Source organism: Plecotus auritus, assembly GCF_963455305.1.
Source record: "Plecotus auritus genome assembly, chromosome: 9".
Classification (NCBI taxonomy): Eukaryota; Metazoa; Chordata; class Mammalia; order Chiroptera; family Vespertilionidae; genus Plecotus; species Plecotus auritus.
Window position 1 is genome coordinate 111,344,102 of NC_137783.1, and position 16,002 is coordinate 111,360,103.

Below are 16,002 nucleotides of genomic sequence, written 5' to 3' on the forward strand. Positions count from 1 at the left end.
TTGCCCACGTGCAGGGGATGCACATGCAGGTGAGTGGAGGAGGTGCCCCTCCACCATCTGAGGGTTGCTGAGGCGGCAGGTCTATGCCAGACTATCTGAGGGTATATGTATGTTTGTACTTGTGTGGGGTGCAAGGGGACAAGCGGGGTATAAAAAGGCCTGTGAGTTCTGGGGTCTTTGGTGGTTGTGAGCAGCAGGGTGTGAGCATCCCAGTGTGATTGTGAGAGATTGAGTGCAGATTGGTGTGTGTGTGTGTGTGTGTAGGTGTGTGCATGTGTGTTAGTTTGAATTTGTATGTTGGCATGCATGTTAATATGTGTGCTGTGTCTACAAAATAGACGACTCAATATGAGCATGTTGTTTGATTCCATGTGCATTCATGTGTGTGGATTTATTTGTTAGTGTGTGAATATTAGTATTACTCTGTGTGTGTGTGTGTGTGTGTGTGTGTGTGTGTGTGTGTGTGGCTGTTAGCATAAATGTCCTGATGTGGGTGTATAATCAGGATGCTAGTGTGCATGAGTATGTATGTTGGTCCTTGTGTGGCTGGTACATGTGTGTGACTATATGTGTGTGTTTGAGTGTGCATGGATGGCTGTTTTCTTTCTGGGGTGGTTGAGAACACAGCTGGGACACTGGGCCACCAAGGCAGGGTGGGGGTGCCGAACACGTGACACCTCCATGAGTCCAGGACAGTTCATTTTACACCCTGTGGGGAGATGCAGGAAGACATAGGCAAGAATGGCTCTGCCCTCTGTGGCCTTCTAAGCTCCCTAGACAAATAGCTTGAGAATAGTTATGCTGTGAAGACCAGGATCAAGCTAACAGGTGGAGAGTGGAGTGGGTACAGCATGAGCAAAGGCCCTGGGTTGAGATGGGCATGTGCAGCAGAAGACTGGAAGGTAGGCAGGAACCACACCCTGCAGCATTTGAGCTCCAGACCTATTGGGTTTTATCCTGAGGGACCTGGAGAGTCCGGGAAGGTATTATGCAGTGGAGAGGCATCATCAAATTTGGGTTTTAAAAAGCTGCCTCAACGGTGCTGTTAGATTTGAATTGAGAGAGAGATGGCCAGGAAGCCAGTGTGGAGGCCAGGCCAATGCAGGCGTCAGTGAGGTCTGGGTCTGAGTGGGCCAAGGTGCAGATGAAACCAAGGCTCCCTCCCTGAAGGGAGAGACAAGGGCTTGGAAGAGCATGGGGAAGGGAGCATGAGGCAGCTCAGGTTTGGAGGTGTAGGATAGCTGGAAGCCTCAGACACGTAAAGTAGTGGAGAGACCCCTGCAGGTTTTCTAGCCAGGATGCAGAGGGTCAGAGATCACAGGGCCATCTTTTCCCAAACAGGGAAGCTGAGGCTGTGGCATTGTCATCCTCCTCTGGCTGCAAAGCTGGGGCTGAAGCTCTTCAGCAAACCTGAGCCTCAGTCTCCTCCTTCAGGCCCTGCATGGGACCTCTTGTTTGCTCGAGTTGGGCTGGCTCAGTGAGGGTTAATCGCCTTTAGGCTCCCCGCACCCCCAGCTCCCCCTGCCCACCAAGAAACTCCTGCCACTCTTCCTGCTTCCCACTCCAGCCTCCTGTCCCCAGGGACTACTGATGGCTTGGCTGGGATCTAGCCAAATGGGGGAGGCAGAACTCCTGGCGGTACCCCCTTCAGTTTTAATGGACTGGGAGTCTCCCCCTCAGCGTGCTGCTGTGGGGCCTGGCCTGCACACCTCAGGCTTCTGCTGCTTGCCGATACAGTCTACCCTCTCAGCACGCTTCAATTCCTGCATACATCCATTCATTTATTCAGTCATTTATCCAACAGGGACTCCCCAGTGCCTGCTTGGTGCTGACTGGGCTGGTCACTAGGGATACAGAGAGGACACCAACCCAGACCCTGCCCTGAGGGAGTGCCCAGTCTGATGAGGGGGGCAGAAGTGGAAACTTAGAAGCCTGCCGTGTGGACAGTGCTTGCAGAGGTAAGCCCCAGAACTATGGGGGCCACACCAAGCCAGGGGTTCAGAGGAAAAGACATTTGAACTGAATCTTGAAGAATGGATAGGAATTGCCCAAGCAGGGAAGAGGAGAGGAAACAGCATGCAAAGGTGGGTTGATGTGGGAAAGTGGCATGTTCAAGGGGCAGTAAGAGTTGGAGCATGAAGGGCATTGAGAAGAAGAAAGGGCAGAAGGGGCCAGACTCTGTAGGATCTCAAGTGTCAGGTTAAGGGGCTTGGACTTCCTTCTGGGATTAGGGAGCTGGAGAAAGGCTTTTGAATAGGGAGCCTCCCCTAGGAAGCCTTCCTTGATTCTCTCACCCTCTGACTCTGTGACCCACCCTGAAGTCTTTTTCTCTGATGCTACAGGATCAAAAATACAGCCTAGACCAGCCGTGGGCAAACTACGGCCCGCGGGCCGGATCTGGCTGTTCTATCCGGTTCTCTTGCTCTCCCCTCCGCTCCTTTACTTTGAATTTATATTAGTTCACACAAACACTCCATCCATGCTTTTGTTCCGGCCGTCCGGTCTAGTTTAAGAACCCATTGTGGCCCTCGAGTCAAAAAGTTTGCCCACCCCTGGCCTAGACTGAGACTTCCCCTGTGATGCCCTTGTGTGTGAGCTCCTTACCCAGCCAGCCAAGGAGTTCCTCAAAGGCAGGAGCTACCTCCTTGTGCTCCCCTACTGACAGCACAGGACTGGGCCCCCAGGCTCAGTACAGCCTCTGAGTGGGAGAGGACACGAAGAGCATCCGGGCCACCTTCTAGAAGTTGCTTCATTCCTCTCTGCAGTTCACTCGCAGGTCTGTCCAGCCCAGCTCACATACCCCTAGGGACAGGATGCTCATCCCTTCCCTCTGGGGCAACTCTTCCCTTGTAGTGGTTATATCTTCCCTGGGCTCATCCACAGGGCCTGGCTGCTCCAGGATACCTGTCTGGCCTGGTGTCATTGCTCTATCCTGGTCACTGTCCTTCATCCTAAGCAGGGCCAGGCGGAGGCAGAATGGTCCAGGAGTAGAAGGAAGAGTAAAATGAATACATCCTGGGCAGAGAGAGATGAACAGATGGTAAAACTAAAATTGGACAGTCCCTGAACCCTCTCTAAGAATAATGATAACGAAGGCGGCTTGGCCAGAGAAGGGAGTGAGCATAGACAACAGCAAGACCTTCCTACTAGCACAGGGGCTGTGGGATCTCCTGGCTTTGCAGGTGAGTAATGGCATCCAGGGGGAGGGGCCTAGAGGGATTCAGAGAGGTAGAGGGGTGGGGATTCATTCATTCCTTGGTTCATTCAGCAGCCATTCACTGGGTTGCTGCTCAACCAAACATGGCAGCCCCACAGAGCCAGCAACCACGCAGAGGGAAGCCATGGTCTTTCCCACCTCTGCCCATGTCAGGGGCAGGCATTTAAGAGGGGGGCTTTGGGGCTGGCCTTAGAAGGAAGGGTCACTGCTCTAGGTAGAATTGAGGGCTAGCTCCAGGAAGAAGGACGGCCACGTGCAAGGCCTTGAGGAGAGCGGTGCTTGTGTGAGAACTGTGGGAGTTCAGTGACCTAGGCATGAAGGGCAGCAGGAGAGTGGGGAACTGAGGGTAGACCATAGGAAGCATTTTCTGTCTACAACTTCTTGATCTCTCCTAATGCCCCCAGCAGTTCTGCTGAGGGGCTCCTTCTTGTTTGAGAATGGGGTGTTCAGTGAAAAAAAAAAAAAAGACCCTGGAAATGGGGGAGGGACAGTGGCTGAAGAATGTGGGCCCCTTCCAGAAAGTGCCATGCAAATGAATGCAAAGTAATATGTAAATCAGCCAGCTTGGGCTTGGCAGCTTTGACCTGGAAGAGACATCACCCCTTTAGTGCTGGCCTCACAACCCCTCGGCTTCAGCCACCAGGACAGCAAGAGCAGCCTTTACTGCTCTGAGCACACAGCTTGTCTGAGCCTCAAGATCGTGGCCTCTGGGGTTTGGGCCATGGGCTCCGTTTCAGCACCCCCATCCTCTCAGGAGTTGATATATTTAGTAACAGGGATGTTTCAACACATTTATCTCCCATTGTTCAGCTGCCCACTCCCTGGGAAAGGCCAGGTCCCCAGTGACGTGACCCAGTTTTTGAAGTCCCTGAAGTCACCCTTCTCACTGCCCGCCCTGAAAAACGGGAGGCAACTGGGGCTTGGTGCAGCAGAAGAGATTTAAATCGGACATTTGGGAGGACTTCCCAACACTGTAGTTGATGAGATATCTTCCTGGGGCTTCTGGAGTCTCACTCTGGATGGCAACCCTGGGTTCAGAGGAGGCTTTGAAAATAGAATAGAGAAGGTGGCAGACAGGCAAAGGTTCAAATTTCAGCGCCATTACTTTGTAGTTGTATGGTCTTGGGTAACTTATTTAACTTCTCTGAACCCCATGTGAGCAGTGGCATGGGAATAATAAGACTTTCCTGAAGAATCTGGAAGTGGAGAGCAGAGTGCCAAGCATGGAGCAGGTGCTTATAAAGGTTAGCTGCTGCCATGATGAACCACCCACATGCACCCACACTTTTAGAAAGATTCAGTGGGGCCCAGAGGGGGAGAGGCAAGAGCTGAGAGCCCAGAAGCTGTCGTTGTGTGGGAGACAGGAGGCTTGAAATGGAGCTGTGGTGGTGGGAATGGTGAGAAGTGTGGATGCTCTGTGGGAGGGGTCTAGGGGCCTTAGAGTCATGTGACCACCTCCCTAGGTTACCCTGTCCGGTCTGAGACTAATCCCCAGAGAATACAATGAGGAAAGGGTTTGTTAGAAAGGGTTTAAACCTGTGGCCACGCCCATAGCAGTCTGTGAGTCATGCTGGGAGTTGTAGTCCAGTGTGACTTTGCAATAAGAACACTTAGTCCTGCCCCTTCTTGTATCCAGCTCCACAGCTGAGTCTGGCTGGGGACAGGCCCTGGGGAGTGCTGGGGGATGTGGGGCCCAAAGGTGAAGCAGCCTCAATCCCTTCCCTCAGGAATCCCTCAGCCTGCTATGTGTTGGGAGTGCAGGTAGGGGCAGGGATAAAAGATTAAGCCATAATTATGACTCTTCACCAATTCACACACAAGTGAGAGCCTCCAGAGCACTGTTTTCACATCCATGATCTCATTTAATCCTCACCACAAACACAAGAGACTGCTGCTTTCTGGATGAACAACAGAGGATCTGAGAGGGGAAATCATTTGCCCAGAGGTAGTCAGCCAGTGACTAATGGAGCCAGGCCTGGAGCACAGGCCCCCGCTCTTCCCATGGATTATCATTCCAGGTGGCAAGGGCCAGGCCTTGAAGGACAGGCAAGATATGGACAAGTAGATAGCTCAGCAGAGGAGCAGCTGAGCTAAGACCCAGCTCAAGGGACAAAAGGCAAGGGCTGGGCTCCTTGGGATATGAGGCTAAGAGATGGACTGGCCAGTTCAGAGGACTGATTCCAGGCTCAGAGCTTGGACTTGTCACTGTGGCCCACTAGGATGTGCCCAAAAGTTTTGAGCAGCAGCAGGGCCTGATTAGAGCTGGGCTTTGGGAAGATTGATCTTGCAGCCTGGGCTGAACGGATTGGAGTGGAGAAACGCAAGACAGGCTGAAGCTTCTAAACTTCATCCTTGGTGCTCCCAGCATTTTGCTCCTTCTCCTCCTCCACACTTCCTCCTCCTCGTCCTCTTCTTCCTCTCCCTTTTACCCTACTCCCTTCCACTCCAGCCTGGGGAAAGATGAGCATGTACCATAGAGCTGTTCTGTAATGCCACATGTCTCCAGCAGGGGTTGCTGTCACATACCATCCCTTACAGCCTGGATCTTCCTTATGTGTGAAAGGCCGGAAGGAGGGAGGGATGAAGCTGGACAAGGAGCAGAGATGAAGGGAGGAGAGAAAACAGCCCATTTTTCTTTACTTCCACTGGGCCAGGGGTGGGAGGGCCTTGCTGAAATTGATTAGGGGGGCCGGGGGAGGAAGGCTGAGGGAAGGCTGGACCTCAACACAGCAGGGACAGACACACTGGAAGGATTAAACCAGCAGACAAGAAAGTTTCTCCTCACAGTTCTGGGACAGACTTAGATTTGGACATGGATTTAGAATGACATTGTAGCTGGGGTCTGGGTTTCTATTAGATTGTGAATTACTGAGATAAGGGTGAGATTGGTTGGTTTCTTTGTGTTTCTTTGTGTGTGTGTGTGTGTGTGTGTGTGTGTGTGTGCGCGCGCGCGCGCGCCTGAATGTGAGCTTCCTGTTGTGCATGTATGTATATAGGTCTGAGAGGGTGAGATCATGTGGCTCAGTGTTTGTATAAAAGTGTGGACATATTCATATGTGTGAACATGTGAGCATCCATTTTTATGCCTGATTTATTGGTAAATGGTTATGTGCATGCAAATGTGGCTTGTGTATGTATACCTATGTGTAGCATTATGTGCATGTGTTCCAGTAAAACTGTGTATGGGTGTGGATCTCTGGGCATATGGTGTCCATGTTTGAGTGTGAGGGCATGGGGGAGTGAATGTGTGTGAAGGCACATGCACCTGCTCTGCTGACCCAGCAAGGCCAGGCCCCAGGTCTGGTGACTCAACAATTTCTCTCCTGGGTCCTACCTGCCTGAAGGGAGAGATAAGATGTGTGTGGACTTGGGCTGAAGGGTTGTCATGTGTGGGGATGGCATTTCCTCCAGGGAATCTGGGAACCCTCCGTCAGTGAGCACCCTGAGAGGATCAGGTGGTCTTTGTGTTCAGGCTCACGTGGAGTCAGCCGGGATCTGGGGCTGTTAGGTTGAGATGCTAGACATGGCTGAGGGGTGTCCAGGTTTCATTCTCCTAAGAACTCTTCATGGTCCCACCAGCACCCCACTAGAGTTTCAGGGACTCCCAGCCCAGCCTTTTTGTTGTATAGATGCAAATATTGAAGCCCAGAGAGGGGTAATGATTAACTCAATGTCACACAGCCGGGTCCAGGGCCAGATGGCAGGGCTTGGAGCAGAGAGAGGGGTGTGTCTGGCATCCCTCCCTGCCTTCCTCCCTGCCTCCCTCTCCCTCTTTCCCTCCAGGCTCTTGAGCAAATGGGGAGCTCAGAGTAGAGATCTAAGTCTTGGCATGAGGCCACCTCCCGTACCTGGGCATTTCCATTCCTCCCAGGTCTCAGATGCAGCCTTTGAAGTTTGGACCAGAGCTTCTGCCTGCTGTGAGGTTCCTCCTGGGAACTTGTGAAGTCTGTCATTTCATGGAGCATGGAGACTCCATGGAGAGGAGCCAGTAGTGGGGTGGGACCAGGCGAGGGGCCTCCTCTAGAAACCTCAATTTCCTCATCTTTGCATCAGATGCTCTCTCAGGGTTCCATTATCCTAAGGCTTTTCCTATAATCTCTCCGGAAATCAGTACTGAGCCAGCACTGGGGCGGTGGGAGAGTCCTGGAGGCCCAGCTTGGCTGAGTACAAGGGTGGCAGGCAGTCCCCTAGGGAAGGGGCTGCCTTGGGAGGAAGGGATGAACTTCCTGTCTGGGGTGGGAGGTGTGAGTGGGCACTGGGCAGCCTGGTTAGGGAGCCTGCAGACGAGACTCCTGCCCTAGCAGGAAAGTTGGGTGCAAGCTCTCTGAGGTCCATTGGAGCTGTAGCTGCCACGGAGGGGCCAGAAAGGGACATGCCTCAGCCCACTCAGCATGGGGAGGTTTGAGCCCAGAGTGCCCCCCTCCCCACACACACACAGCTTAGGCAGTGGGAATGTGTAAGGTTAGCCTGTCCAGCTGGAAACAGGGAGGCCCCTTCCCTGGGAAACTGGAGAGAAATGTGTCTTCCTGGAAGCTTGGAGCTGGAGGCAGGGGCTGGATGTGAGGATGCTCTGGTGGAGATGGGGGTGGGGCGGTGAGAGCTAGGACCAGGCAGCTCCGCAGCTTTGTGGCTCAGTGCTGGTGCAGCAGGAGCAGACAAGCAGGCGGACAGCTTCCTTTGTGCTGAGTTGTGGGGGGCTCTAAGGTGGGAGGCCCATGGCTGGGGGCACAGACGTTGACTCTGGATGGAGCAGGGGTGGAAGCGTCCTGATGCAGGCAGCTGGGCGGGAATTGGGTGGGAGAGGAGAGAAGCAGGTGGCTTGGTAGGGCATCCTTCCCACACCAGAGAACTCAGTTAGCTTACATCTTTATGTGGGGTGGCGTTTGGGGGCTGGTTAGAGAGCGCTAAGGCTTACAGAATGCCCTTTATATTTTAAAACCACCTTGTTTAATCACCTCAACTATCCTCCAAGGAGTTAGCCCTACTTTGTAGAGGGGAAATGGATGACACCCTCACATGGTTTAATTGAAGGCAGTTTGATGAAGCAACTATTATGGAGGTGGGGCAAGATAGGGAACCAGCTGAGCATGTCTCGGTACTTAGGACTAGCATCCGAGAGGCCAGAGGGGAAGAAGAGTGCTCCAGATCAGAGCAGGTGGTGGGTGAGGGTGTAAGTACCCCAGGTGTGAATGCTCTCTGCTCTCCCGCCCCCATTGGCAGAACCCAACTGAGGCCAGAGGGCAAGGGTGTGGGGTCATGAAGCATGACTGGAAGCCCGCCTCCGGGCAGAGCACAGTGCAAGGGCGGCTATCTGGAAGACCTGGAGGGACAAATGGTTGATGGGAAACTGAGACGTGCCAACCTGCCCAAGGTCACACAGCTGGTGGGTCTCAGAGCAGAAGCCAGGCCCTGCCTCTGAATACCCACTTAGTCGTGTTCTCCGAGTCCTGGTGGTGTTGCCCTGGAGCTCCTTCCTGCCATGCCAGCCCTGCTCCCTGTCTGGGCCGCACTGGGGCTGCTGGAGAGGACCATTCGGGCTGTGGGGATCTTTGGGTTTAGGAAGCTCCAAGTGAAGGATTGGAGGAGCCAGCGGGGAGGCTGGTGTGGAGACTCAGGTGAGAGGCAAGAGGGCTGCGTGGGGGTGGCTGAGGACAGGTGAGACACGTAGACAGAGAAACAGTGGCAGCCCCACCCGCCTGAGCTGTGGCCCTACCTCCCCAGTGTCCACCCACTAGTGCAGGGAGGGGTGGCCACTTAGACACCCGCCCCCCAGGAGCACCCCTTCCTGCCTTGGGGCCTGTGGCTTCCACACTCCAGAGCACCACCCATGGCACCAGAAGTCACCCCCTCAGACCTCGGGCCCAAGAGAGAGCCGTGTCCCTGTTGCCTCATCCCTTATGACCTGTCCACTGCCAAGTCTAACGAAAGCCTCCTTTTTAAGACCTTCGTCCTGGAGTTGGAGCTCAATCCTTCTTGCTGTTTAGAGCCTAGGCCTTGGCCTCCCTGGGAGACAGTCAGTGAGATGTCGCCTCCTGGCGCTGGGTGGTTAGAGGCCTTGGCCCAGCCAGCTCATCCAAGTGTTATGTGCCAGTGGAAATCCACTTTCCGCCTCCACGGGGCCCCAGGCCGCTGACTCAGTATCAGTTAATTAGCATCTCCCGGTGCAGCTTCACCCCCACTAAGTGCTTGACTGTCATTAGGTGCTATTGTGTGCAACTGGATCCCAGATCCATCACTCCCTGCCCCAGGCTTCTCCTCTGCACCCCACCCCTACCCCCACACCACCACCACCTGAGCTCAGGGATCAAGTGTCCTGGCCACAAACATACAGCTCCAGGCATGAGAAAACAAATACACATAAACAGAAAAACTCAACAGACATAGGAATGCACACACAAAGAAGCAGACAACAGCACACACACAGCACACACAATACACACTGAGAAATAGGCAACGATGAATCTAAAAACTGACCTAGAAACAATGAACTGCAGCCCCTGTGCACACAGCCCAGGTGTACACACCCAGGTGTGCAACACAGACGCGATTCAGCACACGCATGGGGCACGCCTGCAGTACACTCACACTCAGCCTAGGCCCATCAGGTAGCCAGGCACGGCTAGCTTTGGTTCCCCACCTGTGCAGCATCTCTCACCTCTGGGCCATTGCATATGCTGTTCCCTTTGCCTGGAACACCCTTCCTTGATGCCCCCTCCCTTCACTGGGCTGATTTCTATCTTTCTTCGAGTCTTGGTTTCCTTTCCATACTCCTCAACCTTGGAGCACTCCCCAGCCACGTGGCACTCCCTGGTCTTTGACAAGTTTTGGGATGAAGGCTTTTGCCTGTGCTTGGTGAAGTGGTGACTATGGTTGTGAGTAGGCAATTAGGGTCAAGAAACTGGGAAGAAACACATTTGGGGGAAATGAGTCAGGAATAGCAGTAAGAAGCCCTGGCTGCTCAGGGACTGAGCAGGCATTTAACCCACAGGCTGGCATAGCTGGGTGCCCTCTGCCTCATTTCTTTTGTGGTTCTTCCAGGCTTGCTGCCTGACCCAATTCCCTCCTTCCCAAAGCCGCCCTGCCTCTTGCCACCTCTCTGAGCTTACACATGCTCACTTGCCTTCTTTGCCTGGGTGTACCCGGCCTCTCTTTCTAAACCTAGTGAAAGCCTCACTATTCAGGCCTGGGGTCAGAGGCACCCTCCTCCGTGCATGGCTCCCTGCACCACGCCATCTAGTAGCAGAGGTGAGTGATTATGAACACAAGCCTTGGGGAATGTCTCCTGGTTCAAACCACAGCTCCCCCACTTCCTGGCTGCAGGACCTTTGTTCCCCCGCCTGTTACAGGGATGATAGCAGAGCTCACCTTATTAGGGCTGCAGTGAAGATTAAATGAGACAAAGTTTGTAGTGCACCTGGTGCACAGCTCGGCCCCTGGCCCCTCTCCGGCTGCTGCGTGAGAGAGACCAAGGGGAGAGCTAATGAGATCAAGGAGGTGTAAGTAGCCCCAGGAGGTGCCCAGTGAGCTCTTGCTAATTGGAACTGAGTGAAACCCACATATTCTATGTGGCACCTACTATGTGCCCTCCACAGCTGGTTCTTTGCACCTCCCCTCGGTTTCTGCATGGCTGCTGATTCTGCACAGCTGTTATGCGATGGGAGCCCAGAAGGTGGGGGTGTGACTTCTTTTTTAAATTTTATTTTTTGTATCCATTTTTTTAAGGTATAATTTACATACAATAAAATCACCAATTTAAAGTGTATGATTCAATGAGTTTTGGTAAATATATACAGTCATATAACCACCCTTTCAATCAAGAAAGAAATATTTTATTATCCTCCCTCCCCCCAACTTCCCTTATGCCCTTTGCAGTCAGTCCCCTTTGGGGCGTGACTTCTCACAGGGCTGTGCAAGGTGCTGGGTTTTCCTTGAGCCGACAAGCTGGGCACATAGAGTGGAGGCGCCTCTGACAAGCTGGAGATGCCAAGGAGCTGCTCGCCCTTTCTGGGCCTGGTTCCTGTGGGCAGGCAGAGGCGGTGAGGTACGGAGGGGAGGGGTGCTCAGGACATGGGCTCCTGAGGGTAGGCTTTTGGTCTGAGGGCTCGGGCAGCTGGGAGTGGTGACCTCAGGAACCCAGAGAGTGGGTGACAGAGTGGAGAGTCGGGGTTCCCACAGCCTGCCTCTTCTAGGATCAGGTACACCCCATGGCCCTGGTGGGCATGGCCATGGGTTGGTCCAGACTAGAGCAGGGACTGGTCCAAGATGACTCCACTTCCCTCTCTATCTCCCCACTTGGGGCCATACACCCCTCTGTGGATTAGCAAGTCCCTGAAAAGAAGGGGAGCACTTTTGTTCCCCAGTTCTAGAACCAAATATTAAACCAATTATGTAACTAGCAATAAATTACTTAAAGTAGTGACTCACTCAGTTTAATGAGAGCACAAGCAGGGAGGGATTAAGGTATTTTTAGAATACACCTCACTCCCTCCTGTGGGGGAGGCCTCTGTGCAGGGTGGGGGTGGAGGAAGGTCTAGGAGCTCAGGGAAGCACCCCAGGTGTCTGCAAGGGGAGGACAGCTGATCCTCCGTCCCACTGAGGCCCCAACAAAGAGAGGCCCGAGTTAGAGCGCAGCAGGAGGGACTCAGATCAGACTCAGGGAGCACTTCCCAGTGGTGCTTATTGGAGACCTGGGCGGGTAAACTAGATTCGGAAGGCTTGAGGGCAGGGGCTAGGTCTGTGACACCCATGCCCCACCCAGGAACTTAACAAGAATGAGAGGTGGTGGTCAGACACAGGTGGGTTTGAATCCTGCCTTTACTGGTTACTAGCGGTGTGGCCTTGGGCAAGTTCCTGTCACTCTAATCTTAAGTTTTCTTCACTGTAAAATGGGCATCGTAATACCAACCTTCATACATATTACCAGAATCAAGTAGATGTGTGTAAAGCAAACCCCGGTGCTGAGATTATAGGACAAATCTCCAAAAGGGCAGGAATGTTTCATTTTGTTCACTATTGTGTCTTGAGATCCATTCACAGGCCACTCATCATTAAGTGTTCAGTAAATACGTGTTGAGTGAATGCCTGTTAACTTCATCCCCATTCTCCTGCTCCAAGTGGATGCCTTGTTTTGAGGCTCCGGGAATGAAGGAACTGGGTCAGAGGAGGACGGGGTGCCTGGCAGGTGGAGTCTGGCCTTTCTGCCCCCTGAGGAACAGGTGACTTCCAACAGAAAAAAAAAAAAAAACCTGTGCCCTTCACAGCCCCGGGTGGTGAAGGGAGAGCCAGCAGTCAGTCTGACTGGGGAGACCAGGACCCGCACCCATCAGCACTGGGAGTTTAGAGGGGGAATGGGATGGAGCAGCCTGGAAGTCTTCCTGGAGGAGGAGGAGCAGACAGGATTGGCTGGGAGGAGGCAGAAAGAACATGCGGGCATCTGTAAAATGGAGTAAAGATTCCAATCCTGGAGGTTTTCTGGGAGGATTGAATGGGTTGCTTTTTAGGAATATCTGGCACATGCCTGCCTGGAAGGGGCACAATATGGGCTTACTTCCTCCACCTTCCCTCCACCCCTTCTCAGCGCCTATGACAGTAGAGGGGCATCCCCCTGCCCCATTGGGGACAGTAGGGCATGGACACGTGCTCACAGACACTGGGGTGGGGGACTTTCTATCCAGGCATTCACCGACCCCCATCTCTGTGGTTGGACTGAGCTGGACACACAGTAGGTGCACAGGACAGACTGGGGAGAGGTCTGTGTCTCTCCTCCCAGAGCTTTAGGAGACTGAGGGAGGACACAGCTGGATGGAGAAATGGAACTTAATCCCTGACCCTCCCCCAGGCCACAGCCCCAAGGCTCCGGCTCCCACTGGCTGCTCTCATCAGCTCTGACCAGCTCTCTTCACACCTCGCTGGCCTCCCAGGGCTAGGGTGATGAATTAGTGATGACAGCATCGCAGCATCGCTATGACGACCAGGCATGTTCTTAGCCTCCATTCAGGGTGCAGTCAGAGGCCAGTGACCCCTTTGGCTCTGGGCCTTTGTATAAATGTGTGTGACAAGAGCTGGGGCCCAACGGGGAGTGGGGGTGAGATGAGCGGGGGGGATGGGGGATGGGAGCTCCACCTAGAGTGAACTAGAGTTCATTCAGATTGTTAGATCCAAATGGACCTGGGGGACAATTGTCTCTCTCCCTCCCTCCTTTCTCATCGCTTTCTTTTCATTTCTCCCTCCCTTCTTTCTCCTGTCCTTCCCTTCATTTTCTCTACGTGCCATCCCTGTTGGAGGCCCTGAGCTGCCCACCTCTTCCCCCACCCTGGGAACCAGGTCAGCCTGGCCCTCACCCTTGAGAGCTCAGTGAGATGGGGACCCAGACACCCCAGGGAAGGCGTGTGGTGCTTCTGGCCCTGTTGAGTGAGGAGACTCTCCAGTGCAGAGACAGAGGTCCAGAGGCGGGCCTGTGAACCATCGAGGGATGGGGGGTTGACAAAACCCAGAGCAGCCTCAGTGTAGGATGGAAGCGGGGTTCCTGGGAGGGAGCGGGTGCAGTGAGTTTGCAGTTTGTCTCACAAGGAAAGAGGAGCCAATGAAGATTGTTGTTGTTGCTTGTTTGATTTTTGGGATGGGGAAACGGAGGCCCAGAGAGGTAAGTGACTTGATCAAGCTCGCTGAGGTCATTAGAGACTGTGGGCCCACATGGGTCTTACCCACACAGGACCTCCTGCCAGATTTGCTGGCCAGGATTTTTCCAGGTGACGGCTACTCCAAAAGCAGGGGGGGTGGGGGGTGGGAGGGCCCATGCCCTCAGTTTTTGTTTGTAGGTGGTTTAAAATTATATATATATATATATTTAATTGATTTCACAGAGGAAGGGAGAGGGAGAGAGAGAGATAGAAACTTCAATGATGAGAGAGAATCATTGATTAGCTGCCTCCTGTACACCCGACACTTGGGATGGAGCCTGTAACCCAAGCATATGCCCCGACCAACCAAACCTGTGACCTGGTTCATAGGTCAATGCTCAACCATTGAGCCTCGTCTGCCAGGCTTTGCGCTCAGTTTGGATGAAATTTGCTAATGGCCCTTCACTCCTTCTGACACTGGGCATACGTGTGGTAATGGCAGTGGGGGAGGTTTTTTCAGGGAAGGACCTGGGAAGTCAGGGCCTTGGCTAAGGTCAGCAAGGGATTGGGGTCCTAAATCGATTCAAACTTGGGTCTTTGGGCTCCCAGCCCAGACACTGTGCCACGCCCCCTTACTCCTCACCCGCGGAGATCTTCGGCTGCATGGGGCCCCACAGGAGGGAGAGCCTCTCTGCACCCCTCACACCCTCCCGGGCTCCTCTTGTCCCTGGGCCTGATATTGGATCCGCTGTGGCTGGAACTCATCAGGGCAGAGACATGAGGAAGAACCTGAGTCCCGAGGTTACAGTGACTCACTCAGGGCTACTGAAAGGGTCAGTGCTGGGCTGAGCCTGGCTGCCTGGCCCTTAACTGGCCCACACTCCCCCCACCTCACAGCTGCCCCCTTGCCTCTCGTCCATCTCGCTGGATAGCTTTGCTGGGCCTGCCAGCTCTGATGGATGGCTCCACAGTTCAGCCTCCCTCCCATTCCTTTCCGGATGCTGGGCTGTTAGTCTCCTAATCACCGGTCCTGCCTGGTGGCCACCAAGCCATCCATCTCCCTCACACAGCCTCGCCCAGCACAGGTGTTGTTTTTAGGGAGGTGCCTCGGGTCTCCCTTCTCTGTGGCCGAGCTGAGAGTGAGGCTGCAGCCCCTATTCTGGGCAGCTGAGGGTTAGGGAGCAGCCTACACCCCCTTGCTGGAGTGCCAGAAATCACTCCTGGATCTTCCAAGGATACACACACACACACACACACACACACACACACACACCTCACAGTAACAGTAATAAAAGCTTTCATGTATCAAAAAATACTGTAAGCCAAGCACAGTGCTAGAACTCTGCATTTATAATCTCATTCTCCCTATTAGTTGGTAATTATTGGTAACCTCACCGTACTGATAAGGAAACTGAGGCTCAGAGGGTTTGTGATTTGCACAAGGTTCCATATCCACGAAATGGAGGAGCTGGGATTTGAACCCAGATTGTATGGTTCATATCTTGTATTTACAACTCATCTGCCCTACTGACCTATTTATGCTTGCACACATGCGCATACATGCGCACACGTGCACATACAAACGTGCATGTATGAACACGAACCTTGGTGTCGGCCCTTGCACTTCCCATCTACCAGGTTTCTGAGGAGGAGGAAGAGCTGAAGGGTCACTGCTCATTGTCCCCAGGCTGCTCCTAGACTCGCACCCCGGCAATCAGCTAGGGGGCTGCATGGAGGAGGCAGCCTCCAGGCAGCTGGGAGGCAGATCGATAGTTCCTGCAGCGCCACCTTCCAGGAACTGGGGCTCGGGGGAGTGTGGCGCCGTGGGTCGATCTTCTGGGCTGTGGCCCAGGCCCAGCGTGCAGGGTGTATGTGTGTATAGGGTGAGGCTGGTGTGCAGCAGCCTGCTGTCCCCTGCCCCTCCCCCCGCTCTCCCTTCCCTTTTTCTCTCACCTTCCACCTGCCGACCCTACACCTTCCCCCTTCTTCTCCCACTGCCTCCCACCACGGGCACTGCAGCTGAGAATCAAACTACCAGTTCCTAGGCACCTATGTGCACCTACTGTTGCTGTGAGGTGGGGGGAGGGTGGGCAGGGAGGCCAGGGGCCAGGAGCTGCAAAAGGCGGGGTGAACTCTCAGAGCTCCCTGTGGACAATTTAATGAGAT

The 16,002-nt window shown here is 53.8% G+C and overlaps 1 protein-coding gene across 2 annotated transcripts in view; it reads left to right on the forward strand.

The window, feature by feature from the left end:
* PDE2A (phosphodiesterase 2A) overlaps nucleotides 1-16,002 on the forward strand; it is a 90,115-nt gene that overhangs the window by 918 nt on the left and 73,195 nt on the right. The window lies entirely within an intron of this gene.